Raw genomic sequence first — 14,686 nt, 5'->3', positions numbered from 1 at the left:
CAATAGCGAAGATTCTTTCGCTATTGTCACACAACTGGGTGGGCTTCGGGCGCAGTGCTCTGCGCTCCGAGCCCACCCTTTTTTGAAGCCTATTAGAACCTCTGGCTCTAATCACGTGCTTAAAAAAAAACCTGAATAGAATCCATGCATCCGGTGCCGCACATGTAGGTTAGAGGGGTGGACGCATGGATAGGGGGTAGAGCCTGTGTGCCATTAGTGGACAGGCCGCAACTGAGTATAATGTACAGCGCAGTGAATGCAGTGCAGGGGTCAGGAGTATATTGTACAACACAGTGAATGCAGTACAGAGATAAGCAGTATAATGTACAACACAGTGAATGCAGTGCAGGGGTCAGGAGTATAATGTACAACACAGTGAATGCAGTGCAGGGGTCAGGAGTATAATGTACATTGTACAACACAGTGAATGCAGTGCAGGGGTCAGGAGTTTAATGTACATAGTGAATGCAGAGTAAAGCACACCTTGTATTAAAATTCAAGGTCCATATAATTGATATATTTTTCATTTGCATTATTGTTTGGGATGGGGGAAGCTAGGCATTAAGTGAAAATATATATCTGATGGTAGGGCTACTAGGGGTTCAGACAGAGACTCTGCAGCATCCTGACAAATCCCAGAACCTATAGAAAAATGCTGCTATGAGGATTCAGTTATTGTGTGATATATTGAAACTTGCTCAGTCTTGAATGAACTTTCCCTAGATCCCTTACAGCTCTGCCTATTCTTACATGGCATATTTCACATAATATGACCCTGGCCCATGACAACTTTCAGCAGTGCACAGAGTGCTGCGTTATATCTCAGTTTACAATCTACCTCTCCAATCTCTTCCAATCCATATTTCTTGCTGTCAGCAGCCCACAGAATCCAAGTATTGTGAAGAGGGTAAAAGTCAGGAGTAGGCTGGCAAATGTTTGCTTTTAAGTTCCTCAAAACCCAGACTACATCTGGTGCCTGAATCTGAACCAATATCTGAAGATAGGTGAGTGGCTGTCTTGGAAGTTGGGCGGCCCGTCCATTAAGGGCGCCGCCCCATCTGTCACGCCATTCCCTATATGACAAATGGATAGATTCATGCATTGCATTTTATTGCATGAATCTATCCATAGCCGCCGCTGCCACCCCCTTAACGGACGCCGGGCGCCTGAATTCCAGCGGCGGGGGTGTTTTTTTTAAGCACCTGATTAGAGCCATAGGCTCTAATAGGCTTCAAATAAGGTTAACTTGGAGCGCAGAGCATTGCACTCACAGTCCACCCAGGCGTGTTAGAAAAGCAAATAACTATTTGCTTTTCTAAAACTGAACCGCCTCTCTGCCAATAGGGAGGCACGGGTCTAATACTGGTCACTTGATTGGCTGAAGCCATAGGCGATCCCATTGGCCAGCTAGCAGAAGCGAAGAAAAGATGCACGGAGGACACAGGAGCCATTGCCTGACCTGCGCTACCCGTCCCAAAACTCGCCGCCTGACCCGCCAGCAAGATGGGGTAAGTGCCAGTCAGACAGCGAGCGGGCAGGAGGGCGGACACAGTGCCTGCATATAATGCGCACAGAGGCTGCAATTGATGGGGCACAGAGGCTGCATTTCATGGGCACAGAGGCTGCAATTGATGGGCACGGAGGCTGCAATTGATGGGGCACAGAGGCTGCATTTCATGGGCACAGAGGCTGCAATTGATGGGGCACAGAGGCTCCATTTCATGGGCACAGAGGCTGCATTTCATGGGCACAGAGGCTGCAATTGATGGGCACGAAGGCTGCAATTGATGGGGCACAGAGGCTGCATTTTATGGGCACAGAGGCTGCATTTTTTGGGCACAGAGGCTGCAATTGATGGGCACAGTGGTTGCAATTGATGGGCACAGTGGTTGCAATTGATGGGCACAGAGGTTGCATTTCATGGGCACAGAGGCTGCATATGATGGGCACAGTGGCTGCATTTCATGGGCACAGTGGTTGCATTTGATGGGCACAGTGGCTGCATTTGATAGACACAGTGGCTGCATATGATGGGCACATAGGGGCGGGGGGTCACAGTGCCTGCTTATGATGGGCACAGAGGCTGCAATTGATCAGGCACAGAGGCAGCATTTCATGGGCACAGAGGCTGCAATTGATGGGCACGAAGGCTGCAATTGATGGGGCACAGAGACTGCATTTCATGGGCACAGAGGCTGCATTTTATGGGCACAGAGGCTGCAATTGATGGGCACAGTGGTTCCAATTGATGGGCAGGGTGGTTGCAATTGATGGGCACAGAGACTGCATTTCATGGGCACAGAGGCTGCATATGATGGCACAGTGGCTGCATTTTATGGGCACAGTGGTTGCATTTGATGAGCACAGTGGCTGCATATGATGGGCACAGAGGGGTGAGGGGTCACAGTGCCTGCATATGGTGGGCACAGAGGCTGCTATTGATCAGGCACAGAGGCTGCATTTCATGGGCACAGAGGCTGCATATGATGGGCACAGAGTCTGCAATTTATGGGGCACAGAGGCTGCATTTCATGGGCACAGTAGCTGCAATTGATGGGCACAGTGGTTGCAATTGATGGGCACAGAGGCTGCATTTCATGGTTTCATGGGCACAATGGTTGCATTTGATGGGCACAGTGGCTGCATTTGATGGGCACAGTGGCTGCAATTGATGGTTTTTGTTTCAGTATATTTTAGAATTTTTCAGTTTGTTTGCGCCCCCCCAAAAAATTTTGAGCACCAGCCAGCACTGCTTGGACCCATAAATGCAATCACTCTACAGAACCCATGAGCATACCTTCCAACTTTTTGAGATGGGAACGAGGGACACCTATTAGCAAAAGTATGTAGGCATAGGACACACCCCCTGTCACACCCCTTAAGGCTGGGTTCACACTGTGTGCAGAGTGGCTCGCAACAGGGGGTTCGGTGAGTCCCTGTTCACCGTCTCAGGTCCGAATTCGGTCAGAATTTTTGGCTGAATACAGAGCAGAAACAGACCAGAAGACACACAGGACTCTTCTGCAAACCACTCCGTAGCCGTCCCGGAGCTGTGTGAACCGGCTCCATTGAGAGCCGGTCACAGTCTCCTGACATGCGAATTGGATACAGTGAAAACCACATCCAATTCGCAATAATGTGAACCCCGCTTAAAAGGAGAATTATACAGTTAGTTAGTTAAACCCACAAGTGCTTTATTTTACCACTACTATTCCTTTATACTGACTTTTGAAATTTACAAATGCAGCAAAAAGGTTTAGCGCTAGGAAACATTTTTTTAAAAGATAGAAAGTGCATTTTATATACATCTATATAGATCAGACCAAAATGAGGGACAAATGAGGAGGAAAGAGGGACAGGGGGACATTATTCCAAATCAGGGACAGTCCCTCGAAATCAGGGACAGTTGGGAGCTATGTGTGTAACAATATATTGATGAGTAAGCACAATGTAGTTGGGTGAAACGCGTCGACCTCTGTTCCGGCCACTGCACTTGTGGTGTGTCTCATGTATTTTTTTTGATTATTCAATAAATGGACTTCTGCTACGTCAGTGTGCAGCCACTTTCTTTGATTCAGTATTCCACAGCAGGCGAGCCGGAGTTTGCACTCGATGAAGAGTCCCATCCAATCCAATTGATTTAATCTAGACCTACTCACCTGGAACGGCGGTTCTTTTTGTTGTTTCCTTCTGTGTAACAATATATATTTATATGTTTGGCAGGCTCTAATTCATCCCAAAGGTGTTCTATCAGGTTGAGGTCAGGACTCTGTGCAGGCCAGTCAAGTTCCTTCACCCCAAACTCACTCATCCATGTCTTTATGGACCTTGCAGAGTCCTGATCTCAACCCGATATAACACACTTTTGGGATGAATTAGAGCGGAGACTGTGAGCCAGGCCTTCTCGTCCAACATCAGTGCCTGACCTCACAAATGCGCTTCTGGAAGAATGGTCAAACACTCCCATAGACACACTCCTAAACCTTGTGGACGGCCTTCCCAGATGAGTTGAAGCTGTTATAGCTGCAAAGGGTGGGCCAACTCAATATTGAACACTATGGACGAAGACTGGGATGCCATTAACCAATTAAGGACCAGCTGCCGCAGTTGTACGAATCACCGCACATGTATGGCGGCTAGTAATGGTGGCGATCAGCGATTTTTAGCGGGACTGCGACATGTGGACAAATCTGACACTGAGTGACACTTTGTGGGAACCAGTGACACCAATACAGTGATCAGTGCTAAAAAAAAATGCACTGTCACTGTACTAATGACACTTGCAGGGAAGGGGTTAACATCAGGGGCGATCAAAGGGTTAAATGTATTGAAAATACATTCCTTGATGATATTATCCCTCATCCCCATCCACTTCTCTATGCTTCTGTAATGGTCAGACCAAAGTCTATTTCCCTTTGACCTTGTTTATACACCACCCCATGTTTTTATTTTTTTTATTTTTTTCATGTTTTATTCCACAAAAATTTTATTTTAATTATATTTTATATACTTAATTTCCACAAAATACTCAGCTTTTGACATTCTGAGATTGTCATTCTTCAGCACAGAGCTACTTTTAACCATTGGTCTACTATCTTAAGGTTAAAGCGGGGGGTCCACCTATCTATCGTTTTTTTTTTTTTTTGGAGTTCATTCACAAACTTTTCTTCTCATGATTATCTACTCACATGTTCTGTGTAATAAGTCCGCCTGTGTCCAATTTCGTTGTAAAGAATAACTTATAAAATTCACTGAAGGCGGTTTCCATCTTCATTGTGGGCATTTGAAGCCCACAAGCATGTATTTCCTGGATGAGGTGAATGCTGTGCTCCCAGCATTCACCGAGATGTTGTGATGACGCTGTTGCACAATGCATGCTGGGAAGCCTGAGACTAGCTCCCAGGGGACTGTGGGAGGTCTGGGAGAGGCTAGAAACACGCCTACTCCCATGGGAGGAAAACCAGGAAGTGCTAAGAAGATTAGAAAAAAAAAGGTAGTTACGGCGATTTAAATTTTTTTACACAGCATGTCAGCATCTAGGCAAGGAAGAGAATACATAGAGATAATGTTCAAAATTTGGGTGGAACCTAACTTTTACAACTCCTTGGTTTTATAGGTAACCCAATGATTGTTAACTATCCATGTATTTGTGCCTTAGGAGATTACATTCACTTACAATGTACTGCTGAATGTATATTTTTATACTTTTGTACTACTTGTACCCTATGTTGTAATATGGACAATTTCAATAAAAAACAATTAAAAAAATACATTAAAAAAAGTGGTTAAATGTGTTCCCTGGTCGTGCTTGCTGTGTGGTGGATTGTTGCATTGTAGGAAGACAGAGATCCGTGTTCCTGCTTAGCAGAAGCCCAAGATCTCCATCTTCCTTACTAGCAGAACGGTAATCTACTTTGTTTACATAGGCAGACTGTCGTTCTGCCTCTCTCCGTACGATCGTCGGACCCGCTGATTGGATCCCGATGTGTCCAATCACAGCGGTAACGGGGCTCCGGTGGCACGCGTGCGCACCCCCAGAACAACTGGAAAGGCATCACAAACACCCTATGGCAGGGGTCTTCAAACTACGGCCCTCCAGTTGTTCAGAAACTACAATTCCCATCATGCCTTGTCATGTCTGTGAATGTCAGAGTTTTACAATGCCTCATTGGACGCGTAGTTCCGCAACAGCTGGAGGGCCGTAGTTTGAGGATCCCTGCCCTATGGCATTTACAGCGCATTTGAGATATGTTAAGAAAGTATTACTAGCCAAGATAACACAAAAATCCATACAATAGCACCATTGGCGCATCTTAACACATTAGGTGCGTTAACCACTTGCCGACCAGCCCCCTTAGTTAAGAATGGCACGGCTGGGCAAAACGACGTTATGTAACATCGCTTCGCCCTGTGGTCATTAGGGGGCGCGTGCACGGCCCCTGTTCGCCCCCCGAGCCGATGCGAGTGCCCTGCGGTCACGATCACCGCCGGGCTCTCGCAATCACCGCTGAAACACGGAGAACCGGGATCTGTGTGTGTAAATAAGCAGTTTCCGGTTCTCTGAGGGGAGAAGAGACAGATCGTGTGTTCATACAGAGTATGAACAGCGATCTGTCATCTCCCCTAGACAGTCCCATCCCCCCTTCAGTTAGAACACACACTAGGGAACACAGTTAACCCCTTGATCGCCTTGATCCCCTTCCCTGCCAGTGACATTTTTACAGTAATCAATGCATTTTTATAGCACTGATCGCTGTATTATTGCCAATGGTCCCAAAAATGTGTCAAAATTGTCCGATGTGTCCGCCATAATGTCGCAGTCCCAATAAAAATCGCAGATCGCCGCCATTACTAGTAAAAACAAATAAAAAATTAAAATGCCATAAAACTATCCCCTATTTTGTAGACGCTATAACTTTTGCGCAAACCAATCAATATACGCTTATTGCGATTTTTTTTTACCAAAACTATGTAGAAGAATACGTATCGGCCTAAACTGGGGAAAAAATTTGTTTTTTTATATATTTTTGGGGGATATTTATTATAGTAAAAAATATTGTGTTTTATTCAAAATTGTCGCTATTTTTTTGTTTATAGCGCAAAAAATAAAAACCGCAGAGGTGATCAAATACCACCAAAAGAAAGCTCTATTTGTGGGAAAAAAAAGGGCATCAATTTTGTTTGGGTGCAACGTCGCACGACCGCGCAATTGTCAGTTAAAGCGACGCGGTGCCGAATCGCAAAAAAGTGCTCTGGTCAGGAAGGGGGTAAAATCTTCCGGGGCTGAAGCGGTTAATGGGCGGTCAAATTTCATTGCACAAAATGAGCCCTTAATGTGTTGAGGTCATCTCAAGCATTTCATGGATCCATTGATACTAAAAGTACAGTTCTATGCAAAAATGGAAGAATTCCTCCATTCCTCCTGTATTAAACCAGATATATTATGTTACAGAGAGAATTCTTATTCTACAATGAGAATATAAATGAAATGAAAAAGTTTCCTACCAGAATACAAGTAAATAAAATTGTATTTTCAAGAAAATGCACAGACCCCTCTGCGGCCCCTGGTGTGAACGCATGGACATGGGGAAAAAGCGTGTAAAGCACACTCACGGGTAGAAAATGAGGTGTGAGTCGTATCAATCAGAATGGAGGAAACAAGACCACACACTCAGGATGACATCAGAATAAGTCATAATTTCATTTCATATAATTAGAGCTCCAACAAATGTGTATAATATACAAACCACATTCATGTTCCGTGACTTCAGGGACCGGAGTGTGGAGCCTCGGGCCTCTCTAGGTGTTCTCACATCCATTTTATAGGACTTGGGTTTAAAGTGGAATTTGCTTACTGACAAGGCTGCCAGATTCTGCAGTACTCTATAGTGTATGTGGACCACTGACATCGATGACTGTCCCCGAAGGAGCTTACAATCTACAGAGGCACACACTGTGGGAGTAATGTTGGGTGGGGGAAGCTGACCTAACTCTATGAGGAAACTGAAACACAGGAAGAGCTGCATGCGACATATAATATATTACCAAAAGTATTGGGACGCCTGCCTTTACACGCACATGAACTTTAATGGCATCCCAGTCTTAGTCCGTAGGGTTCAATGTTGAGTTGGCCCACCCTTTGCATCTATAACAGCTTCCACGCTTCTGGGAAGGCCGTCCACAAGGTTTAGGAGTGTGTCTATGGGAATGTTTGATGCGCATATGTGAGGTTAGGCACTGGTGTTGGAAGAGAAGGCCTGGCTCGCAGTCTTCGCTTGAATTCATCCCAAAAATGTCTATCAGGTTGAGGTCAGGCCAGTCAAGTTCCTCCACCCCAAACTCACTCATCCATGTCTTTATGGACTTTGCTTTGTGCACTGGTCCAAATCATTTGGTGGAGGGGGGATTATGATGTGGGGTTGCTTTTCAGGGGTTGGGCTTGGCCCCTTAGTTCCAGTGAAGGGAACTCTTAAGGCGTCAGCATACCAAGACATTTTGGACAATTTCATGCTCCCAACTTTGTGGGAACAGTTTGGGGATGGCCCCTCCCTCTTCCAACATGACTGTGCACCAGGGCACAAAGCAAGGTCCATAAAGACATGGATGAGCAAATTTGGGGTTGATGCACTTGACTGGCCTGCACAGAGTCCTGACTTCAACCAGCCAGGCCTTCTCGTGCAACATCAGTGCCTGACCTCACAAATGCGCTTCTGGAAGAATGGTCAAACATTCCCATAGACACACTCCTAAACCTTGTGGACGGCCTTCCCAGAAGAGTTGAAGCTGTTATAACTGCAAAGGGTGGGCCAACTCAATATTGAACCCTACGGACCAAGACTGGGATGTCATTAAAGTTCATGTGCGTGTAAAGTCAAGTGTCCCAATACTTTTGGTAATATAGTGTAGTTACATAGTAGTTAAGGCAGGAAAAAGACACAGGTCCATCCAGTCCAACCTATGTGTGTGTAAGTGATGTTCCTGGTGGTAAATTAGCTCAAGAATCCGGCACAGCAAGGCAAGAGTACTAATCACTAAGCGATTGTTAACACCTGCTTTCCTCTCGGAAGAGCAATCTACGTTCAGATTGCTCTTCAGAGGGTATTTGACAGGCAGTGAGGAAACGTGTACTACCTCCTCACCACCTTGTTTAAACCCACGTGTTGTGCACAGTTGCGGGGCAATTGCCGCATGGCTTCAATCATGCTCAGTAGGCAGTATTTCCCAACAAGCACGACAGGGGGTATCATTTCTGCTGCAGCCAGAAGGCAAAGCATCATGACTGCGGCATGTGTACACAACTGCCTCTGTAGCAAAAGGGGGAGTGGTTGAGGGGTGGTAAAACCTGGGGGGGTATTCTGCCCCCATTAATCGCAAGTGTAAATGAGTCCTAAGTCAATATGCAATTTAAAAAGAACTGACGACTGAACTTATATAAGAATGGGAATAATCAACCGAAAGCTGGCCATACATGGATTGGTTGGTACTCACTTTTGTTGCCAGCGGTTTAGACATTAATGGCTGTGTGTTGAGTTATTTTGAGGGGACAGCAAATTTACACTGTTATACAAGCTGTACACTCACTACTTTATATTGTAACAAAGTGTCATTTCTTCAGTGTTGTCACATGAAAAGATAGAATAAAATATTTACAAAAATTTAAGGGGTGTACTTACTTTTGTGAGATACTGTGTGTGCGCTTTGGTTGTACAGAATTTGATCTACTGATCAGCTTTTGTACAGCGGCTCTGTTGGGTTTTCCCCCCTCGATCAGTAGGGAAGATTCCCCGCTATCAGAGTACAATAGCTCAGCAAGGAATTCCCTGATCCACCTCGAATGTGTGGATGAGGGAACCGGGTCAGTTTTTCTCATTCAAACCACTGGTTGAACAAAAAAAAAATGGACTCATGTATGGGCTGCCTTAAGCCTCGTACACACCATCGGATTTTTGGCCAACAGAGCGTCAGATTTTTGTCTGAAGGACATGTACCAGGATCTGGTCTTGCATACTAAAGGTACACAATTGTCAGACAACAAACACGAACATAGTGACGTACTACGAGGAATTTCAGCTCTTGAGCGCCACCCTTTGGGCACCTTCTGCTAATTTCGTGTACTTTGGACTTTTGTGTGACAGACTTGTGTACTGACCATACGAAAATCTGACAACAGACCGTTGTCCCCCGAAAATTTACCAGCCTGCCATCCAACATTTGTAAGCGGAAAGTTGGACAACAATTGTCTGAAGGAGCGTACTAACGGTCGGATTTTAGGCAAACAGTCTGTCATCACACAATTCCCTGCCGAAAATCCGATCGTGTGTACAAGGCTTTAGGATCTTTTCACATGAGCGATTGATCTGCATTTTTCTGCCCCCATCTAAAAGTGGACATGGTGCCATTCGAAGCAGAATACATTGCTGCAGCTCCGATGCTTGGAGAAACATTGGTGTATTATTATTATTATGCCGCGTACACACGGTCGGACTTTTCGTCTACAAAAGTCCAACGGACGCTGACGGACTAAAGCTGGCTGGTAATCCGATCGTGTGTGGGCTTCTCCGGACTTTCAACGGACTTTTTTAGCCTCAAATCCGACGGACTTTAGATTTGAAGCATGCTTCAAATCTTTACGTCGTAACTACGACGGACCCCGAAGTCCGCTCGTCTGTGTGCTAGTCCGACGGACAAAAAACGACGCATGCTCATAAGCAAAAACTAAACGGAAGCACTCGGTCTAGTAAAACTAGTGTTCGTATTGTAGGTAGCACATTCATCACGCTGCAAAATCTGTGATCGTTGAATGCAGCGCATTTTATTTCTTCTTTACGAAGGCTCTAAAGAACGAAGGTGTTTTGCTGTTCATAATCAGAGTTCTCCCAAACTGATTTCTGGATTCTTTTTCTCTTTGATCTCATGAATGATATAGTATGCATTTTAAAAACAATGTTTCCATACTAATAATACTTTTTCCCCTTTTTTTTTTTTTTTTTTTTAGGTTTGTAAAGTTACCACAAAGAACCCATTATTCTGATTTTTTTTATAGTGATTATTTTTTAGTTTTTAGATAAAGTTAACCCAAAGCACCGTTTTTGGTTATGTAAATTTTTTTATTTTCAAGACTTACCACTTGAACATTATTTAACATTAGTAATGTATTTTTGGTGTGTTTTTTCCAAACTCAATGAGATTGTTGTCCCTTGTTAATTTAACATTGTGTGTAAAATCAATGATTTAAAAGAAAACACATAGTCTTTTGCTAAACTCAAAAAAGATCCATTTATTCATGGTCAAAATAAAATAAAGAGGAAGTCAACGCTGGAAAAAGTAGGTGTACCAGAAAATTGGGATCTTGCGGAGTCCATATAAGAGGGAGCACAATCTGGTCCAAGAATCCCAGAGATCAACAGCACCAGCAGATGATCTAGATGTCCCCAGACTGTGGTCCTACAACAGCCTGCGTCTTCTGTCAGACCAGACTGAACCCAGGTCATCACTTTCTTCTCTTCCCTGCAGCCTTTCCTCCATGCTGCCCTGCAGCCTTCCCTGTAGCCTTCTTTTGAGGCTGTGGCTCTGGTGTTTCAGTTGTGGCAGGAGGAGGAGGAGGAGGAGGAGGAGTGATGGCTTGCCTCATGCAGGTATCCTGCCTGCTGATATAGGGGGTCAGCAAAGCCAACAAACGGTCAAAAACGGGGTCCGTCATCCGGAGAAAGTTCCTGAAATCCTCAGGATTATTCTCACGGATCTCACGGAGCAAAGGCATGTGACAGAACTGGTCACGCTGAAGCAACCAATTCTTGGTCCATGAACTCCTCCTCGCCCTGTTCATGGACTGGTCTTGGGCTGAAGAATAAACTACAGCACCAAGCACATACAATGCACGAGCTCTACGACGAGTACGTACAGGTAACATGGCTTCAAAACGGTCGGCTGGTCAGAACGCACTAAACAGAACGCACTGAAGAACAGCAAGGCCTGTGAAGAACGACCTGAAAATCAGGAACGAGCGGCCAATAAAACAAAGATTTCTCAATGCCAACTGACCAAACGCACTGAAAAGCAGATACAAACCTCACAAGCACAGACTGAACAACAGTTAAAACGAACTGAAAAATACGAGTCTCACAAGCGCGAATCGTCTCTCACCAAACTTCTACTAACACGAGATAAACACGAGATTAGCAGAAAGAGCCCAAAGGGTGTCGTACGGGCTATTGAACTTCCGTTTTATAGTCTCGTCGGACTTGGTGTACGTCACCGCGTACTAGGCTGTCGTACTTTTGTGTGGTCGTGTGTGTGCAAGTCCGTTCGTAAGAAAGTCTGCCGCAAGTCCGCCGAAGGTACGTCGGAAGTATGTCGGACAGGCTGTCGGACTTTTGTAGACGAAAAGTCCGACCGTGTGTACGCGGCATTAGTGTACTTTTGCACATTTTTTGTATCATTATTGCATTGTGACCTCATTAAAATTGTCTATGGATCTATTGTTGGCTTTTTCTCTCTTTTTTGGTTACTTTGTCGTTTTACCAATAGCTGTGCACTCCTGATAGCAAGAAAATGGAAACAAGGGTTTTGGTGCTGGATGGATTTATTATAAGTTGGACTGCAAATATGTCTACCTTTGTCCATCTCTTTTTCATTGGGGGGGGATTAGTAGTTTACAGAAGGAAGATAAGGCCTCTTTTGCTTTCTATTCGCCTCACAGGAAGTCAAAAGGACAAAGTATTTCTGGCAGGATCAGTAAGTACTTTCTAAACTTGCCTGAAGAATTAAAACTAACACAGCCACCACATCTAAGAACTGGTAAACCGCAATATATCACATTTATGTTCTTGCGTTTAGTTACAGTATCTTTTATACTGTCACAATGTTGATTTGTCCATTGACTCCCTTAGGAAAAACTCAGCAAATGCAAAATCGAAAAGTGAAACGGGCCAAACCATTGATGTGTTACTCCACCCAGGGCTGGATTTTCCACTAGGCACAATCCAATCCAGTGGCCCTCCATCCTCCTGCCTGTCAGGTGGAAGTATTTGAGTTGCTGCGGTGCTACCCGATTGCTTCCACACACTCCTGGTACCAGCAACCCCTTGCGCGCACCCCCCGCCATGTATTTTGGGCTTTGCTTGCCCATCTGCAGACCTGGGACCGACATGGTGGGTCCCGGCGGGTGGAGGGGAGGGTCGAACAGCAGACACACGTCACGCGTGTGACGTCACTTCCGGGTCACCCTGTCACTTTCCCTGGCCAGTGTAGCTGAGAAGCAATGTTTTGCAATTCGATCTGCATTGCAAAACATTCAGTGGAGCCCAGGAGAGACTTGAGGGGTCTTTTAGACCCTGCATGTCTCATTAAAGAGAGCCGGTTACCCAAAAATCAGCACTTCGGGGACTTTTTGTCCCCTCTTTGATGAAAAAAAAAAGTTAAGCTGGGTGTAACTTTTTTTTTTTACAAAAAAAAAGTTATACCCAGGCACATAAAACCACACCACTCCCCCCCCAAAAAAAATTTGATACGCCCCCCCCCCCACATATACAAACAAAAACGCATGCGTCAGGGCACCTACACGTGAAAATGTTATTTGCAATACACATATTAGATTTCGCCGCGCACACCAGAGTGAGAGCAATAATTCTAGCACAAAACCTCCTCTGTAACACTAAATTGAGGACCTATAGAAAATATAGGGTACTGAAGTTTGTCACCATTTCACAGGCGCACACAAATTTAAGGTTTGACATGTTGGGTATCTATTTAATCGGTACAACCTCATCTTTTATACCTTAACAAAAATGTGGGTGGTTTATTGTGATCATTTGCCCTAAAATTGACTTTAGTCTTTTCTTTACTGAAATTTTGCGGTACTTTATCAAGACAAAACAAATTTGGTCAAAGGGCTAGTTTACACTTGCTTCAAAACATGGCTTAGGACACGGTTTGTTAAAGCTCTCTGAACGCCACTCAAAGCTCCACCTTGCTTTTGCTTGGTGCTTCGATGAGGCTTTGATGGGGCTTCGGTGGGGCTTTGATGAGGCTTTGGTGGAGCTTCGATAGGGCTTCGATGGGCCTTTGGTGGGGCTTTGATGAGGCTTTGGTGGGGCTTCGACGGGGCTTTGTTTGGCCTTTGGTGGGGCTTCGATGAGGCTTTGGTGGGGCTTCAATGAGGCTATGGTGGAGTTTTGATGGGGCTTCGATGGGCCTTTGGTGGGGCTTCGATGAGGCTTTGGTGGGGCTTCGACGGGGCTTCGTTTGGCCTTTGGTGGGGCTTCGATGAGGCTTTGGTGGGGCTTCGATGAGGCTTTGGTGGGGCTTCGATGGGGCTTCGATGGGCCTTTGGTGGGGCTTCGATGAGGCTTCCTGGGGCTTCAGTCGGACTTTGGTGGAGCATTGGTGAGGCTTCGTGAAGCTTCGATGGGGCTTTGGTGGGGCTTCCGTGAGGCTTCGGTGGGGCTTCAGTGGGGCTTCAAGCGAGCTTTGCCGTAGACTTCTATGGAGGCTTTGAAGACGCTTTGAAGCCCCACTACAGCAACATGGGGTATAATTGCTTTGCTTTGCTGAAGCAAAGCAAAGCAAAAGCAAGATGTCAACAGGACTGTAAGATAACCATTTTATTTAGTGACACTAGCTTTGACTAGCGTTCAGAGAGCTTTAACAAAGTCTGTCTGAAGCCTTGTTTTGAAGCAAGTGTAAACTAGCCGTTAATGTGTGTTGAAGCTGAAGCAAGTGTAAATGAGCCCTTACTGTCGTTTGTTTTTTTTGGGGGGGGCGTGGAGCTTCAGAATTCTCTGCCCATGGGCTCCTGAGACATAAATCTGGCCCTGACTCCATCACTGCTTCCATGCAAGGTCTTTACACACAAAGGAACATAGCCATAGGTAGAGATGAGTGGTCTCTGTAGTGGTGGTTGCCTGTTGTTGGCGAATTGCTACCAACTGTTTTTTTATCTCATGGGTTCAATATTTTTTTTTGTCATTTGCCAAAGATCTGAATTCTCCATTCTTCAGTAAAAAGATCCAACAACTAAGCCTAAAATCCTCATTTGCGCTCCACTCTGAAATTTTCAAAGTTACCAAATGTTTTCCCTTTTACCAAAGCGGGCATGTGGTCAGTCGCGCTTTCCACGAGTCACTTTACAAGTAGTATATCTTGCAATGAGTGATGGCCCCTCTTTAGTTATTCTGCAGAAATGTGG

This window comes from Aquarana catesbeiana, linkage group LG05, assembly GCF_042186555.1.
Source record: "Aquarana catesbeiana isolate 2022-GZ linkage group LG05, ASM4218655v1, whole genome shotgun sequence".
Lineage (NCBI taxonomy): Eukaryota > Metazoa > Chordata > Amphibia > Anura > Ranidae > Aquarana > Aquarana catesbeiana.
The sequence above is the reverse complement of the archived record's forward strand: the minus strand, read 5'-3'. Positions refer to the sequence as shown.